The sequence below is a fragment of the Dendrobates tinctorius genome, unplaced genomic scaffold, assembly GCF_039654945.1.
Source record: "Dendrobates tinctorius isolate UK_male_01 unplaced genomic scaffold, ASM3965494v1 ptg000245l, whole genome shotgun sequence".
Taxonomy (NCBI): Eukaryota; Metazoa; Chordata; class Amphibia; order Anura; family Dendrobatidae; genus Dendrobates; species Dendrobates tinctorius.
This window is the reverse complement of record NW_027361912.1, coordinates 10,491,551-10,518,159: the sequence shown is the minus strand read 5'-3', so window position 1 is coordinate 10,518,159 and position 26,609 is coordinate 10,491,551. Positions and strand designations below refer to the sequence as shown.

The window sequence follows — 26,609 nt, the reverse complement described above, 5'->3', positions numbered from 1 at the left end:
GGGGTGAGACCTCAAGGAGTATTAGAACCTGGCTCATGAAGTGCAGATGTATGCTGTAAAATGCAAGTACCAGGTATTAGTCGACTAAACCATTGGATTTAGCTGGAGTGGTTTAAGAAAGAATTTAAGAAAAGCGGTGGGAATGTGGACAGAGCAGGATACAGTGGCAGACACACATCAGGGGATCTGCTGACATTACAGAACCCCAGTAACACAAGAACACGTGTGGATTGGGCAGACGGCCGCAGTACGCATAAACTGGCGGTGTTGGTGGTCACGTGAAATCCTGGAAACAGAGTGGAGACAGATGCCTAATTGGAGCACGTTGACAGTCTGTTGTAGCCTACAAACAATCTAAAACTGCCACCAAGTAGGCCTCGGCCTACCCCATAATTGTCCCTGGGCTCCAACAACGCCAGTTGGTGCTCGGAAGTGCTGTCCACACAGAAAAACACACTTGTTCATGTGAAAGTGGGGTTCGGTAACGTCTGCTGATCCCCTGCTGTGTGTACGGCAAACTCTCCCTCTGCCTCCAAAGTCAAAATACGTCCGATTTACACCTGGCTCCTAGTAGGCCTCGGCCTGCACCCTGATTGTCCCTGGGCTCCAACAACGCCAGTTGGTGCTCGGAAGTGCTGTCCACACAGAAAAAAACACTCGTTCATGTGAAAGTGGGGGTCGGTAACGTCAGCTGATCCCCTGCTGTGTGGAGGGCAAAGTGCTGCTGCCTCCAAATTGTAACTACTTCAGATTTAAACATTCTCTGATTTGGCCTCTGTCTCTACTCTGTCTCTAGTATTTCCCCTGACCTCCAGCACCGCCAGTTCCTGCTCACAGTTGCCGTCCGCGCATTCCACACTTGTTCCTGTGTTTCTGGTGTTCTGTTACATGAGCAGATCCCCCAATGTGTGTCCACCATTGTCTCCTGCGCTGTCCAACTTCCCACTGCAAGCGGTGGGAATGTGGACAGAGCAGGATACAGTGGCAGACACACATCAGGGGATCTGCTGACATTACAGAACCCCAGTAACACAGGAACACATGTGGATTGGGCAGACGGCCGCAGTACGCATAAACTGGCGGTGTTGGTGGTCACGTGAAATCCTGGAAACAGAGTGGAGACAGATGCCTAAATGGAGCACGTTGACAGTCTGTTGTAGCTTACAAACAATCTTAAACTGCCACCAAGTAGGCCTCGGCCTACACCATAATTGTCCCTGGGCTCCAACAACGCCAGTTGGTGCTCGGAAGTGCTGTCCACACAGAAAAACACACTTGTTCATGTGAAAGTGGGGTTTGGTAACGTCTGCTGATCCCCTGCTGTGTGTACGGCAAACTCTCCTGCTGCCTCCAAAGTCAAAATACGTCCGATTTACACCTGGCTCCTAGTAGGCCTCGGCCTGCACCCTGATTGTCCCTGGGCTCCAACAACGCCAGTTGGTGCTCGGAAGTGCTGTCCACACAGAAAAACACACTTGTTCATGTGAAAGTGGGGTTCGGTAACGTCAGCTGATCCCCTGCTGTGTGGAGGGCAAAGTGTCCTGCTCCCTCCAAAGTCAAAATACCTCAGCTTTACACCTGGCTCCTAGTAGGCCTCGGCCTGCACCATGATTGTCCCTGGGCTCCAACAACGCCAGTTGGTGCTCGGAAGTGCTGTCCACACAGAAAAACACTCGGTCATGTGAAAGTGGGGTTCGGTAACGTCAGCTGATCCCCTGCTGTGTGGAGGGCAAACTGCTGCTGCCTCCAAATTTTAACTATTTCAGACTTAAACATTCTCTGATTTGGCCTCTGTCTCCACTCTGTCTCTAGTATTTCCCCTGACCTCCAACACCGCCAGTTCCTGCTCACAGTTGCCGTCCACGCATTCCACACTTGTTCCTGTGTTCCTGGTGTTCTGTAACGTGAGCTGATCCCCCAATTTGTGTCCGGCACTGTCTCCTGCGCTGTCCACCTTCCCACTGCAAGTGGTGGGAATGTGGACAGAGCAGGAGACATTGGCAGACAAACATCAGGGGATCTGCTGACATTACAGAACACCAGTAACACAGGAACACGTGTGGATTGGGCAGACGGCTACTGTACGCATAAACTGGCGGTGTTGGTGGTCACGTGAAATCCTGGAAACAGAGTGGAGACAGATGCCTAATTGGAGCACGTTGACAGTCTGTTGTAGCCTACAAACAATCTAAAACTGCCACCAAGTAGGCCTCGGCCTGCACCCTGGTTCTCCCTGGGCTCCAACAACGCTAGTTGGTGCTCGGAAGTGCTGTCCACACAGAAAAACACACTCGTTCATGTGAAAGTGGGGGTCAGTAATGTCAGCTGATCCCCTGCTGTGTGGAGGGCAAACTGCTGCTGCCTCCAAATTCAAACAACGTCTTATCTTAAACTGCCTCCAAGTAGGCCTCAGCCTACAAAATGACTATCCCTGGGCTCCAACATCGTCAGTTGTTGCTCGGAAGTGCCGTCCACACAGAAAAACACACTTGTTCATGTGAAAGTGGGGTTCGGTAACGTCGGCTGATCCCCTGCTGTGTGGAGGGCAAAGTGTCCTGCTCCCTCCAAAGTCAAAATACCTCAGCTTTACACCTGGCTCCAAATAGGCCTCGGCCTGCACCATGATTGTCCCTGGGCTCCAACAACGCCAGTTGGTGCTCGGAAGTGCTGTCCACACAGAAAAACACACTCGTTCATGTGAAAGTGGGGTTCGGTAACGTCAGCTGATCCCCTGCTGTGTGGAGGGCAAACTGCTGCTGCCTCCAAATTGTAACTACTTCAGATTTAAACATTCTCTGATTTGGCCTCTGTCTCCACTCTGTCTCTAGTATTTCCCCTGACCTCCAACACCGCCAGTTCCTGCTCACAGTTGCCGTCCACGCATTCCACACGTGTTCCTGTGTTACTGGGGTTCTGTAACGTCAGCAGATCCCCCAATATGTGTCCGCCACTGTCTCCTGCGCTGTCCACCTTCCCACTGCAAGCGGTGGGAATGTGGACAGAGCAGGAGACAGTGGCAGACACACATCAGGGGATCTGCTGACATTACAGAATCCCAGTAACACAGGAACACGTGTGGATTGGGCAGATGGCTGCTGTACGCATAAGCTGGCGGTGTTGGTGGTCACGTGAAATCCTGGAAACAGAGTGGAGACAGATGCCTAATTGGAGCACGTTGACAGTCTGTTGTAGCCTACAAACAATCTAAAACTACCACCAAGTAGGCCTCGGCCTACACCATGATTGTCCCTGGGCTCCAACAACGCCAGTTGGTGCTCGGCAGTGTCTTTGGCACGGGGACTCCCTGTTGCCCAGCCTGGTTCCAGCACGCCTGCTGTTTCCGGGTAGTGTCAAGGTCACTATGCCACCAATCCGTTGTCCTGTCGTCTTGCGGCCGGGTTAGCCGACTCTACGGTGCCTGCAGTTTAGGTGACTCCTATGTGGGCTGCGGGAACTGGCACTGAAGGCTGGATCCGTAGTGCCAATGGGACATGGACCCCCTGTAGGACTGTGGGTTTCGGTAACTGCGGCCGGCTTGCGGCCTGGCTACTTTGCTTTGAATGGGTACCTTCTGCTACCCACCCGGGTTCCAGCACTGTCTGCTGGTTCTCGCCAGAGCCTTTGGCCTAGGTGCCTCCATCTCGGTATCCGAGGTCCAGCACCGTCAGCTGGTCCTTGGTAGTGCTTTCTAGCACAGGTACCTCCTGCCTAGTAACCATGGTCCAGCACCGTCAGCTGTTCCTCGGTAGTGCCATTGGCTCTTGTAGCTTTTGCTACCCATCTGGGTTCCAGCACCGTCAGCTGGTTCTCGGCAGTGTCTTTGGCACGGGTACTCCCTGTTGCCCAGCCTGGTTCCAGCACGCCTGCTGTTTCCGGGTAGTGTCAAGGTCACTATGCCACCAATCCGTTGTCCTGTCGTCTTGCGGCCGGGTTAGCCGACTCTACGGTGCCTGCAGTTTAGGTGACTCCTATGTGGGCTTCAGGAACTGGCACTGAAGGCTGGATCCGTAGTGCCAATGGGACATGGACCCCCTGTAGGACTGTGGGTTTCGGTAACTGCGGCCGGCTTGCGGGATGGCTACTTTGCTTTGAATGGGTACCTTCTGCTACCCACCCGGGTTCCAGCACTGTCTGCTGGTTCTCGCCAGAGCCTTTGGCCTAGGTGCCTCCATCTCGGTATCCGAAGTCCAGCACCGTCAGCTGGTCCTTGGTAGTGCTTTTTAGCACAGGTACCTTCTGCTTAGTAACCGTGGTCCAGCACCATCAGTTGGTCCTCGGTAGTGCCATTGGCTCTTGTTCCTTCTGCTACCCATCCGGGTGCCAGCACTGTCTGCTGGTTCTCGCCACAGCCTTTGGCCTAGGTGCCTCCATCTCGGTATCCGAGGTCCAGCACCGTCAGCTGGTCCTTGGTAGTGCTTTTTAGCACAGGTACCTTCTGCTTAGTAACCGTGGTCCAGCACCGTCAGTTGGTCCTCGGTAGTGCCATTGGCTCTTGTTCCTTCTGCTACCCATCCGGGTGCCAGCACTGTCTGCTGGTTCTCGCCACAGCCTTTGGCCTAGGTGCCTTCATCTCGGTATCCGAGGTCCAGCACCGTCAGCTGGTCCTTGGTAGTGCTTTTTAGCACAGGTACCTTCTGCTTAGTAACCGTGGTCCAGCACCGTCAGTTGGTCCTCAGAAGTGCCATTGGCTCTTGTTCCTTCTGCTACCTATCCGGGTGCCAGCACTGTCTGCTGGTTCTCGCCAGTTTCTCAGCCTTCTTGTACCTTCTGCTACATTTCCAAGATCAAGCTTTTTGAAATTGTCTTTGGTAATCCTTATTGATCTCCATGACGACGACCCTGATGACGACGACCCTGAAGACCACACCAAAGAAGACCAGAAATATGACCCTAAATAATAAGACCAAGAGGACAAAGAACATGAAGACAACAACCAAGATACAGAACAAAAGACAGAAGAACAAGAAGCAGAAGAAGCAAAAGCAGAAGAACAGAAAGCAGAAGAACATTAAGCATAAGACTAAAAATCAGCATAGAAGAAATCAAAATTATAAGCAGAAGAAGACTAAGCAGTAAATGGGGGTGATTCCGTTCCTCCTCGTGGTGCCCCTGGAAAATGCCTGCTGCTGCAGGCCAAACTGAACGCGGACAAATCCTGTTGTAAATCTTTTGTGACAGGCAGAACGTAAGGTGTAATCTTATAACTTTTATAGATAAGTACTACAGGAATGCCTGTCACCATAAGAAAATGAAGACAAAGAAGAATAGGAAGAAGATGAAGAAATAGCATATTAAAATTGATAATAGCTGAATAAGAAGAATATGAAGAATTGAAAAAAAAATTAATGGGAAGAAGATGAAGAAGAAGAAGAAGAAGATGAATAAGGTGAAGAAAAAGTTGATGAAAAAAATGCTACTGCTGCGGATCATGAAGGAGAAAGTGTGGGAGAAGTACAAAAGAACGTGAAGAGCATGGAAGTTGTGAAACACACATATCTGACAAAATATAAAAAAGGTTAACATAGTCAATATCTTTTTAACTCCGAACGTACTGAAAAAAAAAATTGGAATTAATGCTATGCCATGTGATTTGAATAAACCACTATGCTTTTAATGTCTCCTACACCTCCCACAATACATTCTACATGATTCTTATTTGTTTTCAATTATGTAGAATTAGCCAACAAGGAAATAAAGGGCTTTTTTTAATTCCGATACCGGAAGTCCCATTGACTTGAATGGGACTTCCGGTATCGGAATCGGCGATACCCGATATTTTTTTCGTATCGGGCGATACCATCCGATACGATATTTTTGGGTATCGAACGGTATCGCTCAACACTAGTCAAAATTAAAAAAAAAAACAGTTCTTTCAGACCTCAAATAATACAATGAAAACAAGTTCATAATAATTTAGAAACAACAATACTAATGTTTTAACCCAGGAAGAGTTCAGAAATCAATATTTTGTAGAATAACCATGATTTTTAATCCCAGCTTTCATGCGCCTTGGCATGCTTTCCACCAGTCTTTCACACTGCTTCTGCGCAAAAATATAAGAAGTTCTTCCTTATTTGATGACTTGAGACTATCCATCATCCTCCGGATTATATTCCAGAGGTTTTCAATGGGGTTCAGGTCTGGAGAATGGGCTGCCCATGACAGGGTTTTGATGTGGTGGTCTCTTAATTTTTGCCTGAGGTGTGTATATATCTCCAGCCTGGACTGGTAATATATATCCACCCTCACTGAGAGCGCCTCATTAACGCGTACCTATAAGGGAAACCTTTCCGGCGACTATTTGCCCTTGGTTCCGTTCCCTGACTGACCTGGGGCAAGTGGTGGCGCCAGAAAGCCGATCCCTGCTGGCTCCCTCTCTCCCCTCCCCCTGAGGGGAGCAAAGTCGACACCTCCTTCCCCTGTGAGATCCGTCACATGGAGTTTTGAGCTGCCATAGGCAATGGGAGGGGATTTATTTTCAGCCCAAAGAGCAAGAGTGACCCATTGGGGATAAATGCTCGTCTAAAGCATTGCCTATTGATTTTTCTCTGGGAAGGTCACAGTGACACATCATGTGGGGAGAAGTCAAGGAACAGAATGGACCACCAGCCTCCCATGTGGCATTCCTACCCCCCCGCAAGCCAGGCCTTTCATCTCACAGATAGCTGACTGTTATACTCTGCATACTTTGTCCTATTACTATTGCATTTGTATGTCTGAGCATTGTATATGTAAATCATTGTGCATTTAGTGATTTGTCTAGTGTGTCCTTAAGGCGCCTTTCCCTGGGTTGCTCTTTTATCTCAATCCACGAATCTGTGGTCTCGGCTTTACTTTCCATTCGGATTTCTGGCCCTATTAACGGACCTGGATTATATCTAATGAGACACTGGAAGCAGCCCTGATGGACTGACCAGGCACTGATTCATTGTTTCAGTCTGTCAGAGTTGTGAGTGAGAGTGGTGCCACATCAATGACTGCGTGCGCCACATTCTTTCACTCCCCATGCCTTCCTGGGCTCGTGTTGACAGGGGGTGTCTGGGTAAAACTGTGCCAAGATAACCTTGCGTGTCCCCAGTGAGTACAGAGCATCACGTTGATGCAAGTGAGGAGAGCGTCACTGATTTTGTCGTGCGCTTCCGTGACAAGAGGCAGGCCTTGGTGCAGCTGGTGCATGATAATATGACACAAACCCAGGCCAACCAGAAGCAATAGTATGACCAGAATGCTTGTGGAAAACCTACCAGATGGGTTAAAACTAGTGATGGGCGAGTAGCATCGTTGCCCGGGTCTCCCCGAGCATGCTCGGTAGATCTCCGAGTATTTTGGTGTGCTCGGAGAATTATTTTTCGTCATCTCAGCTGCATGATTTGTGACTTGTAGACAGGCTGAATTCATGTGGGAATTCCCTAATAAACAGGAATTCCACACATGTATTCAAGCTGTCAAGTAGACACAGATCATACCAGTGAAAACTAAATCTCCGAGCACGCCAAAATACTCGGAGGACACCCGAGTATGCTCAGGAAAACCCAAGCAACGAGTATACTCACTCATCACTAGTCAAAATGTGTTCGTACTGGTCCCCGTACTCCAATGATTTACATGAAATTATATCTCCAATATTCTTTACAGGACTCAATAAAACGTCATATTTTATAAAAATGCTTGAACTTCTTGTCCGTTTTGGACAGACTTAATGATGTATTCTCATTACCCCTGGCATCCTCTGTGGCTACGGTGATAAAAAATGATTTTTTTTTTTTCACTTAATAAAGTTTTTCCTTAAAGTTTCATTTAACATTTTTTTCGTAGCTACATCCGTGTTGATTACAACTTTAATACTTTTAACTTTGATAGTAAGGGACAAGATTGTGATGTGCTAAACATTCTTTTCCCAGGCGATGAAATATTCCAGCGTTTCCTCCCACATAAATATGGCAGGAGAGCCCACAGGACATATGCGTCTGCAAAATCATCAATTAATTATTAACCCCTCTATTACCAATCGTTTTTATATACCCATACACACATGTAAAATATAAGTCACCATTAACCAAACAGGTATAATCACTTAATAAAATATGTCATGCAGGAGGCATCATTGTCATCCACCCAGCAGATCATATACAGATAAGGGAACTGTACAGATTGCTTGGGGTCCGCTCGATATAGCCCTGTGTGTTCTACGCACTTCAAAGCTTTCTCCGATCTTGGGGAAGATAGAAGGTGGTTACCATGACAACCCTCATCATCTCACTTTCAAGGACCTGTTTCCTTCTTCACAGCTGAGTGAGGAGGAGAGCAATAGGGTTGTTTAAAGACACAAAGGACTTCATCCCTCCCTCCCCACCGAAGAATGGAGTCTGACAGAGTGCAACCTTGATTGTTAAGCTTTCATAGCAAATTTTTTCAGAGGCTTAAGGTGCTTGAGGAGAAAATAATTTCCATTTTGCCTATCAGGAAAAGGTTTCAAGCCCTCTCAGAAGTTTTATTAGAGATTTGAGGCACGTACAGGCCAGAGGGGACATGGCAGATATACTACCTCTACGTAAAAAAAAAAATAGGGAAAAAACTAGTCTTCAAGTAAAGCCCAAGGCTGCAGAGATTGCAGAACTGACAGAAAGAGATAAGAAGTTGAAACGGTACAACGCAATGAGATTTTGTGATGTGGTTGTTAAGTTATGAAGCGGGCTCTCCGTGTCTTGGAGTCTAATTGCTCCTTTTAATGAGGTTACTAAAGAGACTTCACCTTCCAGCAGGAAGAATTCCCTCCTATCGGGCAAGAGGGGAAAAAAAAGATTTTAATGAATGAGACTTTTCTGAGATAATACAGTGGCATGTTAAATTTTGGGCTCCTCTGGTTAAAATTACCGTTATTGTGAACAGTTGAGCAAGCTGAAGATGAAATGATTTGTAAAAGGCCTAAAGTTAAAGATGACAAATTTCCTTTGTATTTTATTGAAAAAAAAATATTAAAAAACGTGAATGGTGTCTTTATTTTTATAACTCACTCATAGGAGTGCTGTCCTCCAGATTGCGGCCAGGTTTCCATGGACACAGTCGGGAACTCAGAACCCGTTGCCGTGGACAATAGCACCACCGTGTCTCTTGGGTGCGTCAGCCGCCTGGAAGTCCCTGGTCCCTGGCTCTGTGTAAGCTTCACATGAACCTGAGTTGCACAGAGCCTCCTGCTCTGCAGATTGCAAACTCCAACACTGACACACCCCAGACAAAACTGACAGATTTAAATGGAATCGTGGCCATAGATCCACTTCCCAAACTCGGAGTGGAGAGAGGGATTCGCCTCACTACCAAACCTGCAGATCCCTCTAAAAATAAAAGCCCTTGATGGGTTTTCTTAAAAATCTGACTGAATCACTACTTGGACATAATCCACTCTAGCGGGTTAAATAGGACACCATCCGCATCCAGGGGGAAACACATATTGACCTCTTCATAATATGTATATATGTTCATCTTTTACAATTTAAAAATTACAAAAAGGAAAATGGGCTGATGCAACAATTTGGGCACCTTGAATGGATAGTACCTAGTAACAAACAGAATAACTGACCAGCGCAACCAAATGTGTGTAAAGGTGACGGCTAAGACAGTGATTCTAATAAAAAATAAAGCTGCATTCTTATATGATAAGAATAATAAATTTAGAAAAATTGGAACTGCATTACTGCCATAGAAAATAGGTAAAAACTACATTATGTACATATGGAATATCGGAAAAATGGAACTGCAATATTCCTATAGAAAAATTACTGTAAAATGAAGGTACTTAGTGCATAGGTTGACCAATATATGGGAGCCCAACAGCCATCGACATGTAATACCTAAGGTGTACCTAAGTTGAATTTAATTAGTTGGTTCCATTCTGCCCTATAAATTGTAGGCTTTTCAGCCCAGGAGAGGTGACTTATCAAATTAGGGACCCAATAATAAGGTACACCTTGTCGATGGAAGCTGGGTTCACATATATTGGCCAATCTATGAGCTAATTACCTTCTTTTTATCATAATTTTTCTATATAGTATTTCCTTTGTATTTTAGACAAAAAAATATATACTTCTATATATTGTCATATTTTACATTTTAGAAATTGCAAAAAGAAAAATTGGCCATAGCAAAATATTGGGCACTCATGGAAATTTATGTGTTCAAATAATTTTGGCCAAGGTTTCAGACCATAATTAGCCTGTTAGGGTTATGGCTTGTTCACAGTTATCGTTAAGAAAGGTCAAGTGATGCAGATATCCCAGGTTTATAAAGACTCAGCCTCATCTAACCTTGTGCCAAACAACTACAGCTGTGGGTTCTTCTAATCAGCTGCCTATCAATCTGGAAATGAAAATGGTGGATGTCCACAAAGCAGGAGAATGGTGTAAGAAGATAGCAAAGTGTTTTTAAGCTGCCCTTTCCTCAGTTTGAAATGTAATTAAGAAATGGTAATTAACAGGAACAGTGGAGGTCAAGATAAGGTCTTTAAAACAAAGCAAAATTTCAATGAGAGCTGCTTGTAGTATTACTAGAGAAGCAAATCAGAACTCCTGCTTGACTGCAAGAGACTTTCAGAAAGATTTAGCACGCTCTAAAGGTTTGGTACATTGTTCTACTGTTCAGAAACACCTGCACAAATATGGGATTCATGTAAGAGTCATCAGAAGAAAACTTCTCCTGCATCCTCACCATAAAATTCAGCATCATAAGTTTGCAAAAAAAATATCGTAACAATCCTGATGCATTTTGGAAACAAGTCCTGTGGACCAATGAGGTTAATATGCACACATGGTCTAAATTGTTGGTACTCCTCATGTAATGACAGAAAAACCCACAATGGTCACAGAAATAACCTGAATGTGACAAAAGTAATAATAGATTAAAATCTATGAAAATAAACAAATGAAAGTCAGATAATGCTTTTCAACCATGCTTCCACAGAATTAAAAAAAAAAAATCATGAAATAGGCCTGGACATTCATAATCATCCAAAAGGTATAATGCACTTCCAAACTCATCCATAAAGTATATTGCACCCCAGTAGTCATCTATAGTAGTGTAATGCACCCCCATGGTCATCTATAGTAGTATTATGCACCCCATAGTCAACTCTAGTAGAATAATACACCCCCATAGTCATCCTATAATGTATAATGCACACATAGTCATCCTATAATGTATAATGCACACGATAGTCATCCTATAATGTATAATACACACCATAGTCACCCTATAATGTATAATGCACCTCCATAGTCATCCATAGTAGTATAATGAACCCCAGTCATCCATAGTAGTATAATGCACCCTTATAGTCATCTAAAGTAGCATGATGTACCCCCATAGTCATGCTATAATGTATAATGCACACCATAATCATCCTATAACTTTTAATGCATTCCCATAGTTATCCATAGTAGTATAATGCACCCCATAGTCAGCCTGTAAAGTATAATGCACCCCCATAGTCATCCATAGTAGTATAATGCACCCGCACAGTTATCCATAGTAGTAAAATGCACCCTTATATTCATCCTATAAAGTTTAATGCACCCCCATAGTCATCCATAGTAGTATAATGCACACCCATATTCATCCTATAAAGTTTAATGCACCCTCATAGTCATCCACAGTAGTTTACTGCACACCACAGTCATCCATAATAGTATAATGCACCCCCACAGTCATCATATAAAGTATAATGCACCCCTATAGTCATCCATAGTAATATAATGCACCCCCATTGTCATCTATAGTAGTATAGTGCACACCCATAGTCATCCATAGTAGTATAATGCAAACCCATAATCATCCTATAAAGTATAATACACCCTCATAGTCTTCCACAGTAGTTTACTGCACCCCCACAGTCATCCATAATAGTATAATGCACCCCACAGTCATCATAAAAGGTATAATGCACCCCCATAGTCATCCATAGCATTATAATGCACCCCCATTGTCATCTGCAGTACTATAGTGCACACCCATAGTCATCTATACTAGTATAATCCACCCCCATAGTCATCCTATAACGAAAAATGCACCAACATAGTCATCCATAGCAAGATGGTCGTTGATTTTTTCTTCTTTAAAGGGAATCTGTCACCCATTTTTAGTGACATCATGTAAAGATATCATTCAATTCTGTGTCACAAAAGGATTCTACTAGTACTTTTGATCCCCCCTGACCCCATACCTTTGATGCATAAATACCATTTTAATCACTCTTCCAATGTATGTAAATCGCCGCGGTCCGGTCCGATGGGCGGGGCTTATCCCCCCACACCTTGGCTTGCTGGACGTAATTTCTCCTGTGAATATCACAGATGCCGTAGTGTTTTCGTGCCTGTGTGGGCAAAGCATATAATCATTACTGCGCTTGCGCGGGTATTTTTCCCTGCCGTCTACGCCCCAGAGGTCTTCACATGCCAGAGACGCTCTTCCTGGACGCTGGATAAGTGAGAAAAGGCCTGAGCAGTGCGTTCAGTAGATGATTTTCTTCCTCAGGTTCCCGGGTAATGCGCACTGCTCAGGCCTTTTCTCAGGTATCCGGCGTCCAGGAAGAGCTTCTCTGGCATGTGAAGACCTCTGGGGCATAAACGGCAGGGAAAAATATACTGATGAGGACACAGGTATACACATTTCTACCACCCTGCTGAGCCGACACACATTTCACACCTGCATGTGCTGTTTCGTATTGTTTGATGTAGTCTGGAGTCATAGCCTTAATTTCTTGCTGTATGTTCTTTCAGAGTGCCTATAACGTTCATGCCTTGTTACTGTACACGCGACCTTTCAAATGGCCTGAAAAGAAAAATATCGATCATCAAAGAAGGCTTCAATACACAGCGAATTTTGACCTTCTTTAGAAACTCACTTTTACTCCTCTTTGATAAGTCAGTTTTCCAATAATTTTTCACAATGAGAACATGCTCCTCCAAACTGTTTCTGTACATTTTTAACAAATGAAGAAAGAATTCGGCAACAGTGAAATGTAAGCACCACACATAAACTAACAATGCGCAGAAAGGTGTGCAGCCAGTCTATCGCATAGTGGAGAAGACTGGGGGGAGAAGTCGGTGAGACTACTTGGCGCAAGGATGTTTAAATTTCAGTATGATTAACAATATCTTTTAGAAGTTACAGCAATGTTTCTGGGTAAAGCAGCGAGAGAATCACCACGTATTATCCTGCATTATTATTTATTGAGAAATGCAACAAATGCAGAAATGATGGCAAACAATACATGTCAAGAAAAGTGACAAACAAGGAATGCAACATAGGTGGGTAACATATTGATAAACTTTAGCAAGTTCAGAAACAGTAGTCATGGAGCACTGTGGAAGGGTCCTTTACAAACTCTAGGTTAGCAGCTGATGAGATGGGGAAGATGCACTTAGGAAGAGAGAGTGGTAGCAGCAGGTGGAGACAGCTGGCAGTAATGGGCATAGCATGAAGCTATAAACAGAAAGACAGTGAGGAAACACTTAGCTAACATAAATGAATTCAAGTCTCCAGGTTCAGATGAATTATACCCCAGACTACTGAAGGAGATAGCATAAGAAATTTTTGAACCATTCTCCATAATCTTTTAAATATTTTAGAGATCAGGAGTAGTCCCAGAGGACTGGAGAAGAGAAAATGTTGTTCCTATCTTCAAAAAGGGGAAGAAGGTGGACCCAGGGAACTATAGGCCGGTGAGTCTGACTTCTATACCAGGAAAGATCTTTGATCAAATTATTAAACAACATGTATGTAAGTAACTGGATAAGAATGAAGTGATTAACCAGAGTCAGCATGGGTTTGTAACTAATAAGTCATGTCAGACTAACTTAATTTCCTTCTATGACAGAATCACTGACTGGGTGGATCGGGGAAATGCTGTAGATATAGTATATCTTGACTTCTGCAAAGCATTTGACAAAGTATCTCACACCATCCTTATTGAAAAAATGACTAAGTATGGAATGGACAAGGCAACTGTTAAGTGAATTCATAACTGGCTTAGTCATTGGACCCAAAGAGTGGTCGCAAATGGCTGCACATCCAGTTGGAAGAATGTCTCAAGTGGGGTATCACAGGGCTCTGTCTGGGCCTGTATTGTTCAAAATCTTTATCAATGATTTAGATGAAGGAATTGATGGTAAACTGATTAAATTTGCTGATGACACAAAGCTAGGAGGGATAGCTAATACTAGTGAACTGAGAGAGGATTCAAAAAGATATACTTAAACTGGAGCAGTGGGCAGCAACTAACTAGCAGAATGGTTTTTGACAGGGAAAAATGCAAAATACTACATCTGGGCAATAAAAATGAAAAACATATACAGAATGGGAGGAATAGAACTAAGCAACAGCACATGTGAAAAAGACTTGTGTATACTAATAGATCACAGACTGAACATGAGTCAACAGTGTGATGCAGCAGCAAAAAGGCAAGTACAATTCTGAGATGTATTAACAGAATGTGGTACAGCAAAGGTTGTTTTACTGGATGGGAGATATATTTCTCCCAGCAGGTTAATGTTTGGCCGGGATTTTCCCTAAAGACAAGGACCTGTGATGATGTCATGGTCACGTGATCAGCTCATGTGATGTCTACCTCACCTGTGGGTGGGGTTATTATGGGCTATGTAGTGGAGGTTGGTGTTTGGCACATTGTGAGTGTGTGTGGAAGATACAGGAACTTGGCTGGAGTTAGCTTGAATCTGTTTGTTGGACTGCATGTTCTGCAGAGCGATAGCAGCAAGACTCCAAACAACCCTGGGAATGGCATGTGGCGGATGTCACTGACATGGCAGCCACTTAGTTAAGCCCGTCTGGGACCAGTGCTTCTCCAAGCTGGAGTATCTTTGTGTTTTTCCGTTACTTTCTGTTAACCTGCTGTCTTAAAGTGACATTAAACCACTGAAGTTGGACTCTAAACCTGTGTGTTGCCTCATTACTGCGTGTTAGGGCTGGCGGAACACACCTTATTATAAAATAGTAGAGAGTGCGTTCGCAGTCCACCGTGCAGAGGTGGTATACTGCTGCTAGGTAATGGCGGAAGGGAAGAGCAGTGTGATAACAGTCACACGTGGGTTACGTCACCCAGTGTGAACAGGAGCGGTTTCTGTTACTTCACAGAACCGCACAGCCGCTTGAAATTGAATGCCGGAGCCTGTTTAGCTCACAGAGCCCGGCGACAGAGCGCACAACAAACAGCCACAGAACTCCACCCCAAAGCACGGGGTTAGAGACCTTCTAGGCCACTGAGCGCGTGGCGTCGCTGCCACGAACGCCGCTATAGACGCTGGCTAAGGAGTGCGGAGCACTTGCTCTGAGGCGTGCCGAGTCGCTGATAGTGACTAATATCTGACTCAACTCTGTCCTACCTACACCTAAGCGCTAGCAGGCTAGGCTACACAACACATGCGTAAAAGGGTAGGGGTTTCATAATGAGTCAGTCACCAGAGACATTCATGCATGCATCCATCACTCACTCCTTATAGTCAGAAAATACTGGCTATCCTAGCGCATGGCCGAGAAGTCATGCAAACCTTTTATAGCCGCGAGCGTCCGGGACCTTCCTGGCTTCTCGGATGGGCCAATCTGAACACGAGCAGGACCTGAGCACATGACCTTCAATCTCCAATGGGAGATCACACCACGGGCATGCTCAGTGGCCCGACATGAGGACTTAGTCCCTGGAGAATCTCGCTTGCTGAGCAGCATGCATTGCCTTAGCTGTGCCAGAGGTGGCAGTGACAAGCAAACCCACGGAGCTGGTCTGGGCTGAGTGCCAGGACCAACAAGTTTGCTGAGCAAGCTCCTCTGTGGCTGGAGAGGAATGGGAGACCGCCGGAAGTAAGGCTCGGGATTCTCGCTATGCAGCAACAGAAATCCGATGCCTAACAGTACCCCCCCTTCTAGAGCCCCCTCTTCCCTGAGCCTCACTCCGCTCAAACTCCACAATGAGAAGAGGAGCGTGGATATTCTCCACTGACTCCCAGATCCGAGCCTCTGGACCATGACCCTTCCAATCCACCAAGTAAAACTTTTTGCCCTGCATCACCTTGCTTCCCAAGATGGCATTGACCTCAAACTCATCAGACGACAGGTCTGATGTCCTGGCAGATGGCTCAGAAAACCGGGACATGTGAACCGGCTTAAGGAGAGACACATGAAACGTGTCCGAGATAGCCAAATGAGGTGGAAGGGCCAGACGGTAGACCACAGGGTTAACCTGCTCGAGGACCTTGAAAGGGCCAATATAGCGCGGTGCAAACTTAGCGGATTCCACCCGCAGCCTGATGTTTCGAGCAGAGAGCCACACTAAGTCGCCAGGAGCGAAGGTCAGAGCAGGGCACCGGCGAGAATCAGCGGAGGACCTCATTCTCTCCTTGGAGGCACGGATAGCATCCTGCGTGTGATCCCAAATGTCACGTGCCTCCACCGCCCAGTCTGCCACCCTAGAGTCGGTGGACGACATGGGCATGGGCACGGGGACACGCGGATGCTGACCGTAATTTAAGAGGAATGGGGTCTGACCGGTGGAGTTGGCCACAGCGTTGTTTAAGGCGAACTCTGCCCATGGCAGCAAGGATGCCCAATCATCCTGCCTGGCCGAGACAAAATGTGGCAGATATGTCACCAGGGTCTTGTTAGCTCTCTCAACCATCCCATTCGTCTCGGGATGATAGGCCGAGGAGAGATTTAGCTCAATGCTGAGCAGAGAACAGAGCTCTCTCCAGAACCGAGGCACAAACTGAGGACCCCGGTCGCTGACAATTTTACCCGGCATGCCGTGCAGGCGGAAACAATGTTTAATAAACAACGCTGCCTGACCCCGTGCCGATGGTAGCCGAGAGAGTGGTACCAGATGCAACATCTTGGAGAAATAGTCGGTGACCACCCAAATGACAGTGCTGCCGCTGGACTTGGACAGACCCACCACAAAGTCCATACCTACCATCTCCCAGGGCCTGTCCGCAACCGGCAGAGGATAGAGTAACCCAGCAGGCCGCTGCCGAGAGGACCGATTCTGGGCGCTAGAGACGCACGCCTAAATATAGTCCCTGACGTCACGGGCCATTGCGGCCACCAGTATGTCCTCGCCAGGAGTTCAGAGGTCCGTTTGATCCCAAAATGGCCACCCACCCTGGATGAATGGGCCCAAGAGAGGACCTTCGGTTGCAGATGGGCAGGAACTAAAGTCTTGCCTGGAGGTACAGACTCCGGAGCAACCGGAGCCACGGTCCTCAGGCTCTCTGATGGGACTATCAACCAAGGCTCCTCCTCCGATAACACCACGGAGCGGGAAAGAGCATCGGCCCGGACGTTCTCCCTGAAGAGAAAATGCAGCGTGAAATGGAATCGGGAGAAGAACAAGGGCCATCTGGCCTGGCGAGAATTCAGTCGCTGGGATGTCTGTAAAAAGACCACATTTTTGTGGTCGGTGAACACCGGGAATGGGTGGCGATCCCCCTCCAGGAGGTGTCTCCACTCTGAGAAGGCCAGCTTCATTGCTAGCAACTCCCTGTCCCCGATGGAATAATTCCTCTCCGCCGGTGTGAAGGTCTTAGAGAAGAAGAAGCATGGGTGCTTCCAACCTTGCGAGTCCTTCTGAAAAAGGACCACTCCAGCACCGATGGAGGAGGCATCCACCTCCAGGATGAAGGGCTTTTCTACATCAGGGCGATGTAGAATGGGAGCGCTAGCGAAGTGGGACTTAATAGAGGCGAAGGCCTTGGAGACAGTCTCCGACCACAGTTTGGGATTTGCACCCTTCTTGATGAGGGCAACCAAGGGCGCGACCAAAGTTGAGAAATGGGGAATGAATTGGCGATAGTAATTTATGCACCCCATAAAGCGCTGCACCGCTTTGAGAGAATGGGGTTCCTGCCAATCCATCACTGCCCGTAGCTTGGCAGGATCCATGGCCAAACCCTGGGCTGAGATGATGTAGCCCAGGAAAGGCAAGGACTCCTGCTCAAACACACATTTCTCCAATTTGGCATAAAGAGAGTTGGCCCGCAGGAGATCGAAAACTTTGGGAACATCTCTCCAGTGGGAGTCAGTATCTGGAGAGTAAATGAGAATATCATCCAGATAGACTACTACCGATATGGTAAGCATATCCCTGAAGATGTGTTCACAAAGTCTTGGAAGATGGCTGGCGCGTTACATAGCCCGAAGGGCATCACTAGGTATTCATAGTGCCCCTCTCTGGTGTTAAAAGCCATCTTCCATTCGTCCCCCTCATGGATGCGAATCAGGTTATAGGCTCCCCGCAGATCGAGCTTAGTAAACACTCTCACTCCCCGTAGCCTATCAAACAGTTCCGATATCAGGGGCAAAGGATACTTGTTCTTAACGGTTATAGCATTAAGACCCCTGTAATCAATGCATGAAAGTAATTCTCCATTCTTCTTTTGGACAAAGAAGAATCCTGCACCCGCTGGCTACACCAACTTCCTAATGAATCCTCTTGCCAGATTCTCCCTGATATACTGAGACATGGCCTCTGTCTCTGGGAGAGATAGTGGATATACTCGACCCCGGCGAGGCTCAGCACCGGGCAAGAGGTCAATAGGACAGTCGTATGGGGGTTGCGGTGGAAGGGTCTCTGCCGCCTTCTTGGACAATACGTCTGCATACTGTCGATATGGCTTGGGAAGCGAGGAGAGATCTGCAGGAACCTCAGAAGTGGCGACCTGTACGCAGTCCCTCAGACACCTACCCTCGCAGGCCTTGCTCAACTGAGGATTTTTCCCGAAGACCATTCTATATGGGGAGAGTGAGATCGCAACCAGGGAACCCCTAGGAGGACCTGGTCGATCCCTTCAGGCATAACAAGGAGAGACAGCATCTCCTGATGAGGAGACAAAGAGAGTCTCAGTGGAGCCATCTGGTGGGTGATTTGGGAGTGTCGCCCCATTCACCACTCTGATGGTGACTGGTTGAGGTAGCAAGACCAGGGGGACTGCGTGTTGTTGAGCGAAGGCAGATGACATGAAATTGCCCTCCGCCCCTGAGTCCACACAAACCTCCACCATCAGAGTGGAGGAATTAAATTCTAAAGCTCCTTTAAACAGGAGCTTGGAGGAGAAAGTTGTGGTGTCTAGTAGACCCCCTCCGATAACCACTAGATGGGAGCGTTTCCCGAGCACTGTGGGCACTGGTTAGCAAGATGCCCAGTCTGCCGACAGCGGAAGCAGACTGGAGGTACCCGTGCAGACTGGGTCCTGGACCCCGTGCAGGACACCTCCATGGCCTCTGGAGGCTCGGGAGGCTGAATGGAAGGTTCCAGAGGTCTTGCGAAATTTGGAGCCAACTTATAACGTTGGCGGGACCTGGAACGCTCCAGCCCTTGCTCCGTGAAGCGAATGTCTATTTGGGTAGTGACCGTAATGAGCTCCTCTAAAGTGGTGGGCACCTCCCTGGTGGCCAGGGCGTCTTTGACGTGATCATCCAGGCCTCTCCAGAATATGGGTATGAGAACCTTATCTGGCCACTCCAACTCCGAGACCAGAGTTCTGAAGAGGATGGCATACTGGCTGACCAAAGACGCACCCTTGGTCAGAGCCAACAACTGAAGTGCGGTGTCGTGCGTGACCCGAGGACCCAGGAACACCTGCTTCAGAGTGACCAGGAAATGGGTGGCACTCTGTACCAGGGGATCCCCGCGCTCCCACAGCGGAGTGGCCCAATCCAGGGCCCTGCCCGACAGGAGGGAGACGATAAACCCCATCTTGGCCCGCTCGGAGGGAAATCGTGTGGCCAGCAACTCCAGGTGAATGGAGCGCTGACTCATGAAACCCCTGCATGAAGCACTATCGCCCGAGAACTTCTCGGGCAGTGGGAAGCGGGACAAGGTCGGGGCAGGACTGGCCGTGGAGACACGGGCAACAGCCTTTGTAGCTGCTTGGACGGCGACCGAAGTAACATCTGCAGCTGAGGTGGAATGCTCTAGCGCTGCCAACCTACCCTCCAGCTGCTGGATGTATCTATGCAGTCGCTGTTCGTCCACTGTTGTGAGTTCATTTTCCCCTTCGTCACTGAGGTCTGGTGAACTCCCTATTCTGGTAAAGGAAGGTAATGAGCCTGATTATCAGGCACCTGAGCCTAATGATGATGACTGGCTGAGTGGAGTCACTGACTGGATATAAGGCTGCCGACGCCCTTCTGCCCTGCGGGTGATTTCTCTGTGGACTTCTAGGACACCAGTCTGATTCCTGCTCCTCTAAAGCTAAGTTTTCTGCTTTGCCTTTTTGCATTTGTGTTTTGTTTTTGTTTGCCTTGCTTTTCTGGATTCTGCCATTCCCTGCTGGGGTGAGCTGAATCTCCTTTTGCCGGTTGCTCTGTCTTCAGAATATTCCTGAGTACTGACATAGTCTTTTTGAAGCCTAGCGTCTTCAGGGCCTTTTTCACTGTCAGTCTGTTGGATCTTATTTTCATAGGGTTTTTCACGGATTGCAGACAGCAGCCTTCCTGTCCTTTCCTATCTAGTTAGCTTGGGCCCCGTCTTTGCTCAGTCTATCATTCTGTCTGTGTTGTGTTCTTTCTTCTTGCTTCACCGTCATTATATGTGGGGGGCTGCCTTTTGCTTTGGGGTCTGCTCTGGGGCAGTTTAGATTTCCCTTTCTGTCTTTAGGCTATCTAGTCCTCCGGCTGTGATCGAGGGGTCTAGGGCATCGTAGGAACCCCCCACGGCTACTGCTAGTTGTGTTGATAGGTTCAGGGGTCTGCAATCTGATAGCTGCCAACCTCTCTGGTTTTCTGGACTTAGCTTGCATTTCTGCTTTTGCCTCCTACGGTGATTCAATCATAACAGAACCACCTGCCATACCGCAGATCCTAGGGTACTCAATAGCCAGAAAGAATTGTGTTTAAATTAAAAAAAAAAAAAAGGAGTGTGTATATTCTTTCCTCTATATCTCTGAGGCCGTAGGGGGAATTTTTTTTTTTTCTCTCAATGGAGATAAAGCAATTGTCTGATCGTGTGGAGCAGCTCGCTGCTGAAGTGCGGGGAATTTCCGCCTATCTTGCTCGTTCGCATACTGTTGAACCAAAGATCCCTATACCTGACGTATTTTTTGGGATCGATCTAAATTTTTGAGTTTCAAAAATAATTGTAAATTATTTTTTGCCTTGAAGCCTAACTCGTCAGGGAGCTCCGCGCAGCAGGTTAAAATTGTCATCTCTTTGCTGCGTGGCGATCCCCAGGATTGGGTGTTTTCTTTGAAACCAGATGATCCTATTCTGACTAATGTGAACACATTCTTTCAAGCCTTGGGGTTGTTGTATGATGAACCTAATGCTATTGATCAGGCTGAAAAGACCCTGTTGGCATTGAACCAGGGTCGAGATTCTGCAGAGTTGTACTGTCAAAAGTTCCGAAAGTGGGCGGTCCTTACTACCTGGAATGATAATGCCTTGGCTGCTCTCTTTTGGAAGGGTTTGTCAGAAGCTGTAAAAGATACTATAGTGGGATTTCCTGTTCCCTCTGGTTTGGACGATTCTATGTCATTAGCCATTCAGGTTGATCGGCGTTTACGTGAATGCAGGATTGCACGAGAGGTGTTGCTACCGGTTGAACAGACGTCTGAACCTATGCAATGTGATAGAGTTTTGTCTAAGGCGCAACGTCAGGAGTTCAGAAGGCATAATAAGCTGTGTTTTTCTGTGGAGATGCCTTGCATATTATTTCTGTTTGTCCTAAACGAGAGAAACGCTTTGCACACACGTTTTCTGTTGGTGGTGTTCAACCTAAGTTTCTTCTGGCAATTACTCTGATCTGCTCCCTGTCCACATTTTCCGCCAAGGCTTTTGTGGATTCGGGAGCAGCCCTAAACCTAATGGACTTGGATTTTGCTAAACGTTGTGGATTTCCGATGACACCTCTGCAGACGCCTATCCCTTTGAGGGGGATTGATGCTACTCCTTTGGCAAAAAATAAACCTCAGTTTTGGACCTAGGTGGTCATGCGGGTCGCCCCAGACCATCAAGAAAATTGCAGATTTTTGGTGTTGCATGGTCTGCATGATGCCGTTGTTCTGGGGTTTCCCTGGTTGCAAATTCATAATCCAGTTTTGGATTGGAAATCTGTGTCTATGGTGAGTTGGGGTTGTCGGTGTGCCTTTAGTGAGGCTCCGGTTTTTTCCACCTCTCCTCAGTCGCACGATGTTCCTGACTATTTGGCGGACTTTTATGATGTATTTAGTGAGAATGAGTCTGCGTCCTTGCCTCCTCATAGGAGTTATGACTGTGCAATTGAACTTGAGCCTGGGGTGTAAATTTCCCAAGGGTCGGCTCTTCAATTTATCTGTACCCGAGCACGAGGCTATGCGGTCCTATATTAAGGAGGCGTTGGAGAAGGGTCATATTAGACCATCCTCTTCACCCTTAGGTGCCGGTTTTTTTTTTGTGGCCAAAAAGGATGGTTCTTTAAGGCCTTGTGTTGATTATCGTGCCCTCAACAAAATTACTATTAAATATCAGTATCCGATACCCCTGATTTCGGATCTATTCCTTAGAGTTCGAGGTGCTTGCTAGTTTACCAAGCTTGACCTCAGGGGGCGTATAATCTTATCCGCATTAAGCAGGGGGATGAATGGAAGATGGCGTTTAATACTCCAGAGGGACATTTTGAGTACCTGGTGATGCCTTTTGGGCTCACTAATGCCCCTTCTGTCTTCCAGTGCTTCATGAACGATATTTTCCGAGACTTTGTCGATAAATTTTTGATTATCTATCTGGATGATATTTTGATCTTCTCCAAGGATTGGGATTCTCATGTGGAACATATTCGGACTGTGTTCCGGATGTTGAGGGAGAATTCCCTGTATGTCAAAGGATCGAAATGCCTTTTTGGAGTACAGAGCATTTCATTTTTGGGATTTATTTTGTCTCCGTCAACTATTGAAATGGATCCGGCCAAGGTACAGGCCATTTATGATTGGGTTCAGCCCACTTCTTTGAAGGCCCTCCAGAAGTTTTTGGGTTTTGCTAATTTTTATCGGAAATTTATAGCAAAATTTTCTAGTATTGCCAAGCCATTGACTGATCTGACTAAGAAGGGTGCTGATGTGTTGAATTGGTCTCCGGAGGCTGTTGCTTCCTTTCAGGAGCTGAAGCGAAGATTTACCTCCGCCCCGGTTTTGCGGCAACCTGATGTCTCACTCCCGTTCCAGGTAGAGGTGGATGCTTCTGAGATTGGTGCAGGAGCTGTTTTGTCCCAAAAGGATCCTGTAACACCTAAAATGAATCCCTGTGCTTTCTTTTCCCAAAAGTTCTCTCCATCTGAACGTAACTATGATGTGGGGAATCGGGAACTGTTGGCCATGAAATGGGCATTTGAGGAGTGGAGACATTGGTTGGAGGGAGCTAAACATCAAGTTGTGGTCCTCACTGACCACAAGAATTTGATTTACCTAGAGTCGGCTAAACGCTTTAACCCTAGACAGGCTAGGTGGGCCTTGTTTTTTACACGTTTTGATTTTGTGGTCTCTTTTCTTCCTGGAACTAAGAATGTCAAGGCAGATGCCCTCTCAAGGAGCTTCTTTGCTGATTCTCCTGTGGTGACCAAGCTTGCTACCATCTTAGGCGAAGGGGTAGTTCTTTCTGCCATCTCGCCCGATTTGAGACTTGCTCTGCAAGAGTTCCAGGAGGACAAACCTGAGCATTGTCCCAGTGGAAAGTTGTATATTCCTGACCAGTGGAAGAAGAGAGTGATGTCTGAAGTTCATTGCTCTGCATTGGCTGGTCATCCAGGTATTTTTGGTACTAGAGATCTGGTGAGTCGCTCTTTTTGGTGGCCCACCTTGTCTCATGATGTCAGGAATTTTGTGCAGTCCTGTGGCACTTGCTCCCGGGCTAAATCTTGTTCTCGCTCTAGTGGGTTGTTGATGCCTTTGCCGGTCCCCAGGAGGCCATGGACCCATATTTCAATGGATTTCATCTCTGATATGCCAGTCTCTCAAAGAATGACTGTTATTTGGGTGATTTGTGATAGGTTCTCTAAGATGGTTCATCTTGTACCACTCCCTAAGTTGCCATCTTCCTCTGAGTTGGTGCCCCTGTTTTTGCAACAGGTGGTTCGCTTGCCCGGGATTCCTGAGAACATTGTATCTGACAGAGGAGTTCAGTTTGTGTCTAGATTTTGGAGGACTTTCTGTTCCAAGCTGGGAATTCAGTTGTCCTTCTCCTCTGCTTTTCACCCTCAGACCAATGGGCAGACAGAGAGAACAAACCAGACCATGGAGTCGTATTTGAGATGTTTTATTTCCACTGATCAGGATGATTGGGTTTCATTTTTGCCCTTGGCCGAATTTGCTTTAAATAATAGAGCTAGTTCTGCCACTTTGATGTCACCTTTTTTTTTTGTAACTTTGGGTTTCATCCTCGATTTTCTTCCGGGCAGGTGGAGCCTTCTGCCTGCCCAGGTGTTGACACTGTGGTGGAGAGAATGCACCAGATCTGGGACCAAGTGGTGTATAAGTTATCTCTCTCCCAGGAAAAGGCCCAGCGGTTTTCCAATCGACATAGGACCATTGGTCCCCAGTTTAAGATTGGTGATATGGTGTGGTTATCATCAAAAAATATTGCTATGAAGGTGGTTTCTCCTAAGTTTAAGCCTAGATTTATTGGACCTTTCAAGATTTTGGAGATTATTAATCCGGTCTCTTTTCGTTTGGCTCTTCTTGTCACATTTAAAATCCATAATGTGTTCCATAAGTCCTTGTTGAAGAGGTTTGTTGAACCAGTTGTTCCTGGGGTGGCACCTCCGGACCCTGTATTGGTTGAAGGTAACATGGAATATGAGGTAGAGAAAATACTGGATTCCCGTCTGGCTAGACGGAGACTCCAGTATTTGGTTAAGTGGAAGGGTTATGGTCAGGAGGATAATTCCTGGGTCTCTGCCTCTGATATTCATGCCAAAAGATTGGTGCGTGCCTTTCATCGGGCTCACCCTGATCGCCCTGGTGGCGTGGTTGAGGGTTCGGTGACCCCTCCTCAAGGGGGAGGTACTGTTGTGAGTTCATTTTCCCCTTCGTCACTGAGGTCTGGTGAACTCCCTATTCTGGTAAAGGAAGGTAATGAGCCTGATTATCAGGCACCTGAGCCTAATGATGATGACTGGCTGAGTGGAGACACTGACTGGATATAAGGCTGCCGACGCCCTTCTGCCCTGCGGGTGATTTCTCTGTGGACTTCTAGGACACCAGTCTGATTCCTGCTCCTCTAAAGCTAAGTTTTCTGCTTTGCCTTTTTGCATTTGTGTTTTGTTTTTGTTTGCCTTGCTTTTCTGGATTCTGCCATTCCCTGCTGGGGTGAGCTGAATCTCCTTTTGCCGGTTGCTCTGTCTTCAGAATATTCCTGAGTACTGACATAGTCTTTTTGAAGCCTAGCGTCTTCAGGGCCTTTTTCACTGTCAGTCTGTTGGCTCTTATTTTCATAGGGTTTTTCACGGATAGCAGACAGCAGCCTTCCTGTCCTTTCCTATCTAGTTAGCTTGGGCCCCGTCTTTGCTCAGTCTATCTTTCTGTCTGTGTTGTGTTCTTTCTTCTTGCTTCACCGTCATTATATGTGGGGGGCTGCCTTTTGCTTTGGGGTCTGCTCTGGGGCAGTTTAGATTTCCCTTTCTATCTTTAGGCTATCTAGTCCTCCGGCTGTGATCGAGGGGTCTAGGGCATCGTAGGAACCCCCCACGGCTACTGCTAGTTGTGTTGATAGGTTCAGGGGTCTGCAATCCGATAGCTGTCAACCTCTCTGGTTTTCTGGACTTAGCTTGCATTTCTGTTTTTGCCTCCTACCGTGACTCAATCATAACAGTCCACCATTACTTGCCAGACTCTGGCGCTGGGATAATGTTAGGGCTGGTGGAACGCACCAGATTATAAAATAGTAGAGAGTGCGTTCGCAGCCCAGGGTCCACCATGCAGAGGTGGTACACTGCTGCTAGGTAATAGCGGAAGGGAAGAGCAGCGTGAAAACATTCACACGTGGGTTATGTCACCCAGTGTGAACAGGAACGGATTCTGTTACTTCACAGAACCGCACAGCCGCTTGAAAGTGAATGCCGGAGCCTGTTTAGCTCACAGAGCCCGGCCACAGAGCGCACAGCAAACAGCCACAGAACTCCACCCCAAGGCACGGGGTTAGAGTCCTTCTAGGCCACTAAGCGCGCCGCGTCGCTGCCACGAGCGCCGCTATAGATGCTGGCTAAGGAGTGCGGAGCACTTGCTCTGAGGCGTGCCTAGTCACTGATAGTGACTAATTTCTGACTCAACTCTGTCCTACCTACGCCTAATCCTGGGCGCTAGCAGGCTAGGCTGCCCAACACATGCATACCAAGGGTAGGGGTTTCATAATGAGTCAGTCACCAGAGACCAATCTGAACACGAGCAGGACCTAAGCACGTGACCTTCGATCTCCAATGGGAGATCACACCACGGGCATGCTCAGTGGCCCGACATGAGTACTTGGCCCCTGGAGAATCTCGCTGCTGAGCAGCATGCATTGCCATAGCTGTGCCAGAGGTGGCAGCAGCAAGCAAACCCACGGAGCTGGTCTGGGCAGAGTGCCAGGACTGACAAGTTTGCTGAGCAAGC

The 26,609-nt window shown here is 47.1% G+C and overlaps 1 long non-coding RNA gene across 2 annotated transcripts in view; it reads right to left on the bottom strand.

Annotated features, from left to right (window-relative positions):
- Positions 1 to 12,906, bottom strand: part of LOC141060758 (uncharacterized) — a 166,767-nt gene extending 153,861 nt beyond the window's left edge. The window contains exons 1-2 of one of the 2 annotated variants that reach the window (XR_012222759.1): positions 12,694 to 12,906; positions 12,212 to 12,361 (exon numbers count right to left, since the gene is read on the bottom strand). This is a non-coding gene — a long non-coding RNA (uncharacterized lncRNA). The remainder of the gene's footprint in view (positions 1 to 12,211; positions 12,362 to 12,693) is intronic. The other variant, XR_012222760.1, reaches the window with a different exon arrangement.
- Positions 12,907 to 26,609: the final 13,703 nt, after the last annotated feature.